The sequence below is a fragment of the Vulpes lagopus genome, chromosome X (assembly GCF_018345385.1).
Source record: "Vulpes lagopus strain Blue_001 chromosome X, ASM1834538v1, whole genome shotgun sequence".
Classification (NCBI taxonomy): domain Eukaryota; kingdom Metazoa; phylum Chordata; class Mammalia; order Carnivora; family Canidae; genus Vulpes; species Vulpes lagopus.
Window position 1 is genome coordinate 1,090,682 of NC_054848.1, and position 14,566 is coordinate 1,105,247.

The window sequence follows — 14,566 nt, forward strand, 5'->3', positions numbered from 1 at the left end:
ACGATGGCGCCAACTGTCAAGATATGCCATTTTTATGCTTTCCAGTAATTAAAAACAGGTGCTTGTATTGCACGAGGAAAGCCATATGTGTACGGTGGGCTGTTTCCAAAAAGGACGGGTGAGGCAAAGCACACGTGCACGTGTTTCTGGGAGACGGCAGTTTCCACACTGTGGTATCTCTAGATCCCCTTCCCGTAGCCGCGGGCATCTCCTTGAACAGAAGTAGGGGGTCGTGTACGCGCCCTGTAACATGGGAAGGTTCCCATAATAACCAAGTCCCTGGCTTCTGTATTTATGATGCTCTGACATGGTGGCGTCTTGCTGACCCTCGAAGGACGGCCCCTCCCAGGGTTAGCTAGTTCAGAGAGACACCAGACACCACCGGGGAGACACGCCTTTGGAATGCAGACGAATCTCTCCAGGGCCCACGCTGCCCACTGCCTCCTTTATGGGGTTCTCATATTCCGGGACAGCTGCCCAAATCCCCCCAGGACCAGGTGCCACACGACTGAGACAGCCCCCATGCCCGGCAACCTGCTGAAACTATTCACAGTGGCCGACGCTAAGCCTACTCACCCTGCCTGTCCCGTTCCTTCCCACGGAAACCACGATAAAGACTCTTGTCCCCGTTGCACCGTCTCCTTCTGCCTCCTGACCAAGCGGGCTGAAGCTTCCCCACTTGGCCATGCAAGCATGGTGTGCCCCCTCCCTTTGGGGACTGTCAACTATCTCTTCTCCCCCATCTTTATGGACATAAAATGGACACATAAAAATTGTATATATTTAAAGTGTACAATTGATGTTTTTATATACGCAGACGTTGTGACATCACCACAAGCCAGCCGACGAACACATATCCATCATCCCAAACAATTACAGTTTTTGTTTGGGGAGATGCACCCTCACAGCACATTTCAACTACACGATAGTCTTACTAAGAATAGTCACACGTTGCTATAAATCTCACGTACAAACCACCTTCGGACCTGCTGGCCATCCTGTACCTGAATGATAATAAAGCTCCCTGCCCTGAAATTTCCCGGTCAGAGTGTTGCGAAATTGTGTCTGAAGCAGACGTGACGCTGCTTAACCCCGCTCCTGTCATTTGCCATCGGGATTCATCTTGGGAGCCATCTGCCCCAAGCAGCGGCAGGCATCAGTCATCGTCAACCATATGGAGCAAAAGAACTCCCTTTTGGGGGATCCCTGGGTGGCGCAGCGGATTGGCGCCTGCCTTTGGCCCAGGGCGCGATCCTGGAGACCCGGGATTGAATCCCACATCGGGCTCCCGGTGCGTGGAGCCTGCTTCTCCCTCTGCCTGTGTCTCTGCCTCTCTCTCTCTCTCTCTGACTATCATAAAAAAAAAAAAAAAAAAAAAAAAAAAAAAAAAAAAAAAGAACTCCCTTTTGGATATCAAAGGGTTCATATATCCCCACGTGATCGCAATACAGCACAGCGATCTTAGAAGGAGGACGTACAATGTCCCCAAAACAGCTACTACTCATTTTGTTGTAACTTATTATGTATTTGTATTTTATCTGAAAAAAAAATTAACCATGCGTTCATAGTTGGCACATATCATTGATGAGTATTTTCTGTTTTGGGGCAGCTCTTGGGGTGGATATGGATCTGCGGCCCCATGCAGTGATTCATTACCTTCTGCCCTCTTCACTTGCCCCCACAATAGACCTACAATCCGCCCACTGAGGACCGTTCCTCTGCATGCTGTTCCCCTCCTACCACCTCCAGCGACTATACTAGGAATTCTATTTGCTATACCAGGTACAGGTTTTAAAATCGGATAGCCTTAACCCTGAAGGTTGGAACTGGAATATGCAGGAAATGCTTCCATAGAGGGCTCTTCTGGAGATTATTGAAGGGTGCCATCCACGCAAAGTGCTCATGAGCACCTTCCTGTGTTTACTAACTACCACCTCCCAGGGTCCACCTGCACCCGCAGAGCTCCCCCCTCACAGGGTCCACCTGCACCCCCAGAGCTCCCCCCTCAGAGGGTCCACCTGCACCCCCAGAGCTCCCCCCAGGGTCCACCTGCACCCCCAGAGCTCCCCCCAGGGTCCACCTGCACCCCCAGAGCTCCCCCCAGGGTCCACCTGCACCCCCAGAGCTCCCCCCAGGGTCCACCTGCACTCCCAGAGCTCCCCCCAGGGTCCACCTGCAGCCCAGCAGCTCCCCTCCCAGCATTCGACTGGGGCTGTGGTCTCACCCTGGAGCCTCATACTGAGGTGGGTGTTGAAACGCCTCACCAGCTACAATTCTCAGTCGAGTGTTGAAATGCCTCACTGAGTACATTCATTGAGCAACAACACATGTTTATGAGACGCCAGTTAAGTGCAGCACGCCGAGGGGCAAGTGAAAGCAATAATATGTGCCTTGAAGAGCCTGGTCTCCCTGGACAGAGTCACCAAGTATTATGGGCTGAATTATATCCCCTACAATGTCTATGTTGAAGCCCTACTCCCCAGGAGCTCAGAATGGGACTATATTTGGAGATGGGGGTCTTTAAAGAGGGATTAAGGTAAAATGAGGTCACTAGGGTGGGTCCTGATCCAATAGGACTGGTGTTCTTATAAGAGGAGTAGATGAGGACACAGACACACACAGAGGGACAACCAGGTGAAGACACAGAGACGAGACAGCGTCTACATGCCAAGGAGAGAGATCTCACGAGAAACCACCCTTGGCTGCACCTGGATCTCCGACTCCCAGCCTCCAGGACTGGGAGGAATAAACGTCTTTTGTTGAAGTTGCCCCATCTATGGTGATTTCTTGTGGCAGCTCAAGCAGACTCACACAGAAGTCGAGGACTACAAAACAAGAAGCACCATGAACCATGGCCAAGTGGAGGTGGGAGGAGGTGGCAGATGCACGTCCAGGCTGAGGAATTGTCATTTGCACCAGGATTAGACCCTTCCATACTGTAGAAGCCTTAAGCTTCCCTTCCGTATTTGCAAAAATCGCAAAAATCGAGGCCTCCACCAGGAGCCCCAGAGCAGGTCTGTTGCTTCTTTGCATTTCCGTAGACCCCTCCTGAGAGGGATTCCACAGTTGATTGTGATGGCAAAGATTAAGAACTCTACATGCATTGACTGTATGTTTTGTAGTTGGGCCATGGTCTCTTGTCATTGTTTGGCATCCAGGGTGGCCAGCACCCTGGGAGGGACCCCTGGGCTCCAGCCTGAGTCAGGGAGGAAGATGGGCCCTGGTGGGTCTTCAGCTCAGAGAGAACTGGCATCAGAAGGGGGCCTCCCTTTGACTCCAGGCCCCATTCAGGCCAGGCTCCAATGTAGATCATCACTGTAGCCCTCCATACATCACTCAGACATTAAAAAAACGATGCCACGGGCAGGTTGGGGATGACGGGGAATGGGGAGTGGTTGTTTAATGGGTCCTGAGTTTCAGTCTTGCAAGATGAGAATAATTTTGGGGACAGATGGTAGGGACGGCTTCACTACCACGTGAATGTACTTAATACCGCAGAACTGTACACTTAAAAATGGTTCGCGTTGTGCTATTTTACCACAATTTAAAATAATAATAATAATAATAATAAAAAGAACAATTTGAAAAAAAGTCATCCAAAGATCCCAAATCAGAATGGCCAGAGAAAGGCATTGAAGGTGTCTGCGGGGCTATCTAGAGACATACATGCTTTCACCCTAGAGCTGGTATTGTCTCTCGAATCTGCTGAGTACGTGCCCAGATGTCACAAAGCCAAGACAAACCAATGAGACGCAGAGGACACCTTGTAGACAAAGAGTGAAATTATGCGAATTTACAGTACTGGTTTCCAATGGGCGCCATGTTGCAGAGTGACCTCCCAGGGATGGGTTACACCCAGTTGATGATGAAGACACTAGAAGACCGAGAAAATAGCAATGTCTGCCTTGTGTTTTCCAGGTGGAAGGGCAGACAGAGCTCATGCATATGGAGTGTCTCTAGGCTGCCTTCATTTTACATAAATAAATGGCCTTTTTGCAAAGAATCCCTGCACGCCAGGGTTGCGCTGTGCACGGCGTGTGCCTTTTTCTCCTTGACCTTCATGGAGGCACGATGAGGTAGGTCCGTGTGGTCATCTCCATTTTATGCGTGGCTGAACTCCTATTCAAACTCAGGAATGTTGTTCAAGTGCTCAGTAGAGGGATCCCTGGGTGGCGCAGCGGTTTGGCGCCTGCCTTTGGCCCAGGGCGTGATCCTGGAGTCCCGGGATCGAATCCCACGTCGGGCTCCCGGTGCAGGGAGCCTGCTTCTCCCTCTGCCTGTGTCTCTGCCTCTCTCTCTATCTCTCTGTGACTATCATAAATAAATAAAAAATTAAAAAAAAAAAGTGCTCAGTAGAGCACTGTGGCTGGGCGGCAGGGAGGATTAAATTGGGCTTCGAGTCTAAACAATGAATGAAGGGTACATGTCGTCTGCTGCTTTCCTCAAAGTGTCTATCACCTGAGGGCTGCTTGGTGGCCTCAGGAAATGAGCTTTTCATGCACCTGTTAAGGACAGAGGAAGCTGCGGGAGGGCAGGGCAATGTTGGGCACAGTCTGCCCTGCTGTCCGGGTCCCTTCCTAATGAATACGAGTGTTAGAGCTCAGGCAGCGGATCAAGCGGCCACACGCCTAGTGTGCTGCTGTGTGCACAGAATTTCTGGACACTTTTCTGTGTTTTCAGCTGCTGCCTCAGATTAAAGACCGCACTGCCAGATACATGATTTTTGAATATAGAACAGGATGAAATAGTCTAACCCGAAGCTTTCTAGCTCATTTAGTACTGTAGCTGTTTCTACTGGGATTTTTTTTCTTTTCCCCTTGGGTTTGTCCTCCATCATGATAAAAGATCTGAGCTGATCATGGGTGGCTAAAGAGTCTCCATCTGCTGGCTCACATGGTGGTGATTGTGATGGTGTAGACAATGGCGGTGGTGGTGTGGTGGTGATGATGCTGTTGACGATGGCGATGATGGGGATAATGATGATGGCTACCAGCAGATTTTGATCCCTTACTACCTGCTTGATTCTCACAGACCAGACCTCTGCATCCTTTGTTTCACATAATTTGATCTTTTCAAAAAGACTGAGCTTGGCCATCTATTCAATTCTGCAAATGGTACCCTACTGTAGCATGCACGATCCTTCAACTCTCATTTGTTTTTTTTTTTTACCCCTAGAGTCTGATCACTTTCTCTTTATCATTATTACACCATAATATGTCATTATGATGCCTACTGCTCACTACATCCCCTGTATTACACCATAATATGTCATTATGATGCCTACTGCTCACTACATCCCCTGTATTACACCATAATATGTCATTATGATGCCTACTGCTCACACATCCCCTGTATTACACCATAATATGTCATTATGATGCCTACTGCTCACTACATCCCCTGTATTACACCATAATATGTCATTATGATGCCTACTGCTCACACATCCCCTGTATTACACCATAATATGTCATTATGATGCCTACTGCTCACTACATCCCCTGTATTACACCATAATATGTCATTATGATGCCTACTGGTCACATATCCCCTGTATTACACCATAATATGTAATTATGATGCCTACTGGTCACTATATCTCCTGCTAGTCATAAGCAAAATGAGGGCGAGGATCTTTGGTTGTTTTGCTCCCAAGCAGCTCAACAAATCCTTCATGACTTGAATCTTCAAGAAACTCCCATGAGGTGGTAAAATGATAGCTCCCATTTGCCAGATAAGGAAATAAAAAATAAATAAGTGGCCATAGTGAAAGGTAACATAAGAACTGGAACCCAAGCCTTCCATGACCCATGTCCTCTTGACAGTACTGTTCTCTGAAGCTTGATGAGTACGCATCAGTGGGTATGATTATTTGAGGACGAATGCACTTTCCACTCACACTTTAGGGTTACCTACATGCCAGAGGCCCCAACACTACGCAGCATTCTCTAGATTCTTAAAACAAGAATGAGAACCAGTCATGACGCAGGGCAGCTAATCAGATGTAATCTCATGGGATTCGGACACGATGGCGACCATGTCTCCACTGCAATCATGGAAGTGTTTCATTTTCTGGGCCAGAAAAACAAAAACCCACCAGTAAGCATCTGTTTGATTAAAAAGACAAAAAAGGGATCCCTGGGTGGCGCAGCAGTTTGGCTCCTGCCTTTGGCCGAGGGCACGATCTTGGAGACCCAGGATCAAATCCCACGTCGGGCTCCCGGTGCATGGAGCCTGCTTCTCCCTCTGCCTATGTCTCTGCCTCTCTCTCTCTCTCTGTGTGACTATCATAAAAAAAAAATAAAAAATTAAAAAGACAAAAAAAATGAGGTGAGGTGTTGGTGAGAACACAGAAATGAGAAGCTTCCTATGTTGCTGGTACAAAGGTAAAACGATACAGCCACACTGGGGGAGTTTCTCAAAAAGTTAAACTCAGAATTACCCTATGACTCAGCAACTCTACGTCAGAGAATATTTCCCGAAGAACCGAAAAGTGATAGGTTTCAATAAGAACCTGTGCAGAGATGTTTACGGCAGGATTACTCACAATAACCAAAAGGTAGAAAGGGCCCCTGATTGTCCATCGACGGATGAACAGATGAACAAACATGCGATAGTCACACCAGGGAATATTATTCAGCCATGAAAAAGGGAGCAAAGTACAGATCCGTGCTAGAATGTGGATGAATCTTAAATGTGTGTGCTAGTTGGGGTGGGGGGTGCCTGGCTGGCTCAGTTGGTGGACCATGCGGCACCTGATCTTGAGGTTGCGAGTTTCAGCTTCGAGTTGGCTGTAGAGATTACTTAAAAAATAAAATCTTAAAAAAAAAAAAAAATAAAAAAAAAATAAAATCTTAAGAAAACATTACGTCGTTGGAGATTACACTTGATTGAAAACTAGGATGCTCGTCGGACATGACGCGATGGAGGATGTTATGGTAATTCACGTTCATGGCTAATCACGATAAAAACGTATATGCCGTAGCAAATCTCTTCCATCTTACCCTAGCTCGGGTGGACTCGGTGCTAACCAAGTGCTGGCCTGTCCACGTTCTCATTTCTCTGTGATGTGCAGCCACGGACGCTCAGGATCTGAACAAAACGGTGTCCTCAAGAAGTCTCCGGCCCTATGAACAAATTTGCCCTGTCACGCCCCCATTTAAAGGACACGGGAACCTCTTACACGGTTATAAGGCTGTCGATTTCATTTTTGAAATGTAAACCGAGGAGCCGTGCTTTATGTCATGCTGCAGATAAAATGACAATCCCCCCCAAAGAACACGGAATTTATTTATGTGAGGAAACCAAGAGCGCAGATAAACAATTTCAGTAAATTTTAGGGCCCTGCGAAGAGCCAGCAGCAGACTGCATTCCTGTTGGGAGACATCCAGTTATTTCGTTTCATCACGGAAATGAAACCTTCTCCTTGGAAACAGTCAGGCGGGCAGAGAAGTCCTCGGAGGAGCCCGGAGCTGTCAGCATATATAAAGCGTCTCTACTGTTCTCCCCAGAAGCGGTTTTGGTCGATGCATTTTCAAAAGTTTCTAAAAGTCTGCTGGCAAAATCAGATGCCAGCTGTCTTTAGAGAGAATGTCCTACGGTTTTCTTGAAAACGGGGGATATTGGGTAACGACGAAAGCTTAAACACAAGCAGTGGGCAAGCGTTTACTCGGAGGCGGGGATTGCTTCACCAATTACCCTTGTAATCACAACAGTGAGCAGAGAGAGAGACAGTGAGAGCGTTTAAGGAGCAAACAAAATTCCCAGTCACGCAAAGCCCAAGCCCCCGGGGATATTAGATATGTCTGGTGTCTGCTTGGAGAACATTCCTCAGTCCCGGGAGTGGAAAGCAGAGAAGCGTTACCGGGGCAAGGCTCTGTGTCGGCATGAGGGGCAATTGAAGAAAACGGTGGATACGAAGCAGAAGGAAAGCAACGGTAGAGGGAGGAGCAGAGACCCGCGAACAGGGGTCGAGGCTGGGGGCACAGAGCTCTCACCCGAAGGCTGCAAGATCGTGAATACGCGGACCGTGTCTCGAGCGCGTGCGAATTCTGTTGAAATGAGCAGAGAGGTCACGGCTGGGCAGAGCGGCTTCGCTCATCCACGAGCAGCTTTGCGGACGCCACATTCTTGAGTGTGAAAACGCCAGAATCGAGCAGTCTACGCCACGGCGAACGTGCCATTTTAGAACACGGTGGACCATCGCCTGTGGGCACCAACCACTCTCCTCCCCTGCCTGACAATGAGATAAGGCCCAAGGAGGAAAAAGCAAGATGTGTTTTCTGAAACACGGATTTGACTCCGTCAGTCCCTTATTCGAAAACATGTTGGTGATGTACACTTCAGGAGGAAGAAAAGTTAAGTAAAACTCATAAAATAGGGAAAAAAGTGCGTTGGTTCCTCTGCGTTATCTGCAGGATGATGTCAATGTCTTGGTCCAGTATCCAATGGGACACCCCTTCTACCTCTTCCAGGTGAGCTCAGTGAGGTCCACCAAATAAATCATTTCTTCAGTCAACCCTGTCAGGACCCGAGACGTACATATTTCCCACTTTCCCGAGGAGAAAATTCCTCAGGTCCACTTCGCAGGTCAATGGCAGAGCTGCGGATTCAACTCTGGGTCTCTAGGCTCCTGACCTGGGCTTATTCCAGTATGAGGCTGTCCACTCCCGAAGCCCATCTTCTCCTGGAAATGCTCCCCCACGAATTACTTAAAATAGATAAAAATGCTGCCTTATCCAACATGATAATGAACTGGGTATCTGGATCCTTACATGTGAATTATACACGCGTGGATGTGTGCGACTGTTGTAAGTAGAATAACAGACTCGTCACAGTGAACGTACTTCAACATTTGATAGAAATTTAAGTAAATGATCGCTGATTTTGAGTTTTGCAATTTCATGTTCACATTTCAGAGGAAATAAAACTTTGTCAGGCCTGAATTCCCAAACACTTTGCAATGCAGCACTATGTGTATATAATATATTATAAATGCATTATTTAGATTATAAATATTATTTCTTTATAATGATTATAATTTATAATTATAAATAATTATTTAATAAATTAAATTAATATATCAATATATTAATTATTATTAAAATATTATTAAATAATATTATATGTAATTATATATTATATAATTATATATCTATACATGTTCATATATATTATATAATTATAATTATATAATATATATTATCATATATATTATATATTATATAGTATATAATTATATATTATAATTAATATAATTATAATTATATAATATATATTATCATATATATATTTATATATATAAGTTTTTATATAATATATAATTATATATATTACATTATATGTAATTATATTATATAAATTATAGATTTATAAATAAATAAAATTATAAATTTATATATAAATAAAATTATATAATATATATAATATATTTTTATTATATAAAATAATATATAAATAAAATATATTTTTATTATATTTAAATATAATTTATAAATATATATAATTATATATGTATTTATATATAATTATAATTATAATATTATTTATATTATAAAGAAATATATATATTATATATATATATTTTTTTTTACTCCAGGGCACATGTAGAAAGTGTGATGGTGAGTTTTATGTGTCAAACTCAGTAGGTTGTGCCACCCAGATTTTTTAATTTTTATTTTTTTATCGAACCCTAGTGTAGATGTGGTGTAATGCTGTTTTCTATGTGAGATTAACTTTTAAATCAGTAGACTTGCAGTGAAGCAGATGATCTTCCATAGTGTAGGTGGGCCTTGGGTTGGCGGCCTTGAGAGAAAGGGACTAAGGCCTCCAGGAAAGAAGGAGTTATGCAAGCACGTGGACCTACCAGTCAAACTATAATATCAATACTTCCCTGGGTCCCCCCACCGCCTGCTGGTCAACCTTGCAGATCTTGGACTTGCCAATTTTCACAATCATGAGCCAATTCTTTAAAATAAATCTGTCTCTTGGTATCTATCTGCCTATCTATCCATCCATCCATTATTTATCTATCCACCCACCTACCATCATATGTATTTACCCATCCATCTATCCATTCGTCAATCTATCTATATCTCCATCTATCTTATCTATTATCATATCTATCATATCTCTCTATCCATCCATCCACCCATCCTTCTATCCATCCATCTACTATCATGTATATCTATCCATCCATCCATCTATCCATCCACCAATCTATCTATACTCCACCCATCCATCCATCCATCCATGCATCCATTCATCATCTATCTTATCTATCTATCATCTATCAATCTATCCATCCACCCATTCATCTACTATCATATATATTTATCCATCCATCCATCTATCCATCCACCAATCTATCTATACTCTCTCCATCCATCCATTCATCATCTATCTTATCTACTACCATATCTATCTACCTATTATCTATCTATGCATCTATAATCTATCAATTATCATATCATCTATCTACTATTATATCTATCCATTTATTATCTATCTATCATCTATCATCTATCCATCCATCCATTCTACCCATTCATCCATCCGTCTATCCATCCATTATTTATCTATCTCTCTATCCACCTACTATTATATATATATCCATCCATCAATCTGTCTGTCTCTGTCCATATCTCCATTCATCCATCCATCATCTACTCTGTCTACTATCATATCTTCCTCTCATCATCATCATCATCATCATCATCATATCTAGTATCTAACCATCCATCATCTATCGAATATCATATCTATCATTTATCTTTCTACTATTATATCTATCCATTATCATCTATCTATCTATCTATCTATCTATCTATCTATCTATCTATCCATCTATCTATCATCTTTCCTATTGGCCATGTGTCTCTGGAGAACCTTGACTGATGCAAAAAAGTAATAGTAAGACACACAGGGTAGCCAAGGCTGCACCCAGCCAGAGACCATGAGCTCTGGGCCTCTGCCTCACCCGCTGCCAGCCCACCCCACTGACCCAGGGCTCAGAACAACCAAATCCCAGGTTCACCAGGGCCCTTGGGAGCCATGGTGGAGCCTCGCTGAGTGTACAGGTTGCAGTCTCTATGGCTCAGTAAGAACGACAGGAGACGGTGCCTGCATTAGTAAGGGAGGTTCTGCTTCTCTTGTTCCGCCCGTCACTCTTACCTAAGAGAAGGCCTTTCCTGCCTGCCTTCCCTCCTCTGCTTGGTGGACAGACTGGGTAAAGGGCAGCAAAGGGATGAGCTTTATAGAGAAGCAGAACTGAAAGCAGGGACTCAGCTAACAGATTAGAATAAGGATGTCACAAACTGCTGTATGCCCTGGGGCCAGACCTCCTTGTAAGAAGATCAATGGAGCAAAAATCCATCTTCATTGACCTCAAATGAGCTGAGGCCCTAGGGAGCAACATTGGCCTGGCCCATTGCCCTGACTTCACTCACTCCCTGTGTCTCATGGGCCTCCAAGCTTCCAGGGAAAATGCATCATCACTTTAAAACTTTAACCTCACTAATAAAAGGGAAAATACAAATTACAAAGTCCTCATTTTGTGGTCTTGAAATAAGGGGAAAAAAAGTTGGTAAAACCCAAAGGCAAATGCATTTTTCACTGTGATAGGACTTCCCTCTGAATAGGGACTGGAAGCTCTGGGAATCCTGGCAGGATGGGGCTACACTAGTAGGGCTGCTGGGCTGGGAGCAGGGAGCCCAGGCATGGTGCCAGGGAGGGGAAGCAGGCTGCTCCCACTCCGCAGGGATGAGTGAGACCTTCCTCGAGGCAGGTCCTCTATGCCCAGGGAAGCTCCTGGTTTGGGGACACTCAGTATGGGAGTCTGTAGTGGTCACTGCTCCCAGCGGGTTGGAGAGCAAGCATTTCTACCCTTCAGGAAGGGGATGGAAGTTTGTGCAATGTCGTGCCACAGCCACCAAAGTGGGCGTCTGCAAACTACGGTGTCTGGGCTTTTGTCAATAAAGTTTTATTGGCACGTGGTCAGGTGCCTGCATTCATATACATTGTCCATGGATACTTCCCAGAAACAGTAGCACGGGTGAGTTGCAACAAAGACTTTCTGGCCTGGAAAACCCAAAATATCCACTGTCCGGTCCTCTACACAAACAGGTTGCTAACTTCTGACTTTTGGTATCTAAAACCCTTCCCAAGTTTCCTTTTAAGATAAACACAAAAACCCTTAGGTTCATAATATCCCGTCCAGGCTCTGCGGGGTTTTTAAAGATTAATAAGGAAAATAAAGAAACATTTTAAATGTGAAATCATTGCATTCCCAAAACTCATTTTTTTGTGGTTGTTTTAGGAAAAACCTGCTGAAACCCTCAACTTCACAATACGCTCAGCCCTGACTTATCACGGATGTCATCGAGTGATGTCAAAGCGACGACGCTGGGGTTCGGGACCTGTTGCAAGCCCGCCTGCGGGGCACAGACCTGTGTGTTTTATCTGACACGTTGCAGCTGCTGATACCAGAGCAGGGCAGGAGCCAACACAGGGGATGGGTGTAAGGGCCAAATAGAGAAATGGCAAGCGAGACACTCACCGCCAGCAGGCCTGACTCATCAGCACCCCCGGAAGGAACCTGCGGCCTTTCCATCCCCAGGCTGACGACAGGCTGTTTCAGGGAGCTGGGAAGAGGCTTCCCTGGCGGTTCCTGTGTTCTCTGCAAATGTGCCTTCACAGTGGCTTCCAGGGCCCTCCTTCCGGAAGCTCTGTTTTCTCCGTATCTATTCATACGCACTCACACGCACGTGAACAAAACTGCACACATGCAGTGGACGCAGGCACTGCCACACTCATACATTCATACATGCACGCACATATATGCATTTAAATGCACACATGCAGCCCACGCCTGCACACGTACATTTACTCCTGTAGTCGTTCATGCATGCACACAGGTGCATAGCAATGCATGCCTGTGTTTCGTGCACACGCACGTTTACATACACATAGTCACACACTCATGCACACACATTCACAATCATGTAAGTGCACACACTTGCACACATGCATTTACTTATGCAGACATACATGCATGCACACGTGTGTGTAGAAATGCGTGGATGTGTTTCTCTCACACACGCATTTAACCATGCACACACATCCACACACTTGCACGCTCATTCCTACACACACATGCATGCACATACATGCATATAAGTGCCTACATGCAGCACTACCTACAGATACATTTACTCATCACACATATTCATGCATGCTTGTAAACATGTGCATACAAATGCGTGAGTGTATTGTGCATGCCACGTTTATGCACACCAATTCACACACCGGTGCACACACTCATACACGCATATGCACATAAACACTTGTGCACATTCATTCATGCATGCATGCGCCCATGTGAATATAAATGCACAAACCACTGCACACGTGCACGAGGCATCCACACAGCCATGCACACTTACACATGTACACACATGTGCCCACGACAAAATCCATCTTCTTTCCCCAAACTGGTCCCTCCCTTCCAACTTCTGGTGTTTTCTTAGGGAGCTATTTGAGACAAGGAACCTTCTTTCAAGCCCCCAAGCAGCCTCGGGATGTACTGACCCATGACATGCTTTGCGGGAGGCAGTGACCTATGACTTGCTCTCGGGTTTTATAACTCTGCTGTCTCACTTCCCTGTCCTACAGAACTAAGGAGAAAAGGCTCAAGCACAATGTGACAATGGCAGCCACCGTATTAAGCACCTGCTCCCATCATTTCTCATTACTCTGGGGCTTTTATAGTTCCTGCTTTACAGAACGAGACACTACAGCACAGCGTGGTTACACATCTCTCCTGGGCTTGTGGGCACACAGGAGGGCAGTGGCGGTGCCAAGATGAGTCCTGTCATTTATACCACATGCTGTCACCGTTTCTCCACCTTCATGGCTCCTGGGCCTCCTTCCAGCCCAGAAATCCAAGCCTCTGGACCGATCCCTGTCTCTGGCTTCCCACTCGTCACCATGAGACACTCACTCTTTGGAGTCAGAGCTCACATTCAAGCCATTATTTGCGTCTGCCCAGAACTCTTTGGCCACCAGCTTGGGTTCCTTTGTGCAGCCCTCCTCAGCCTTCCACCTGTGCTGGTCTTTTCGGGGTGCTCAGTGATGATGGGATGTCCTTGCTGGGAAGCCATCTTTCAGGAGGATGCCATAATGGGAACCCTACGGAGCCCCAAATGTGCCTTGTCATGTCACCATCCATCCCCAGAATCCAGATCCTCACCAGCCATTCTCCACCAGCTTGCAACAAGCACCTCCATGTGCACGGCACACCCAAGAGCTAGAAGGAGTTGAGGAAGTGCCCACACATGATCCTGGGTGACCCTGTCATCACCTAGTGTCCAGAGGCTCCAGCCAAGGAGCCAGGGGAGGTCTGAAGGTGCGCCCTGCTTGGTCACCAATGGCCATGCCTCCATTCGTAACCTGCCTCCCAACTTCCCCGCTCTCCTTAGCCCAGTCCACCCACTGTCCCATCTTTCTTTCCTTGCACTGCAAATTCTCCCTGTCGCTCTCAACTCCCAGATGCTGGGGCCACTGCAGA

At 45.8% G+C, this 14,566-nt stretch overlaps 1 protein-coding gene across 2 annotated transcripts in view; it reads right to left on the minus strand.

Annotated features, from left to right (window-relative positions):
• The window catches only part of DHRSX (dehydrogenase/reductase X-linked), a 193,621-nt gene that overhangs the window by 20,882 nt on the left and 158,173 nt on the right, over positions 1-14,566 (minus strand). The window lies entirely within an intron of this gene.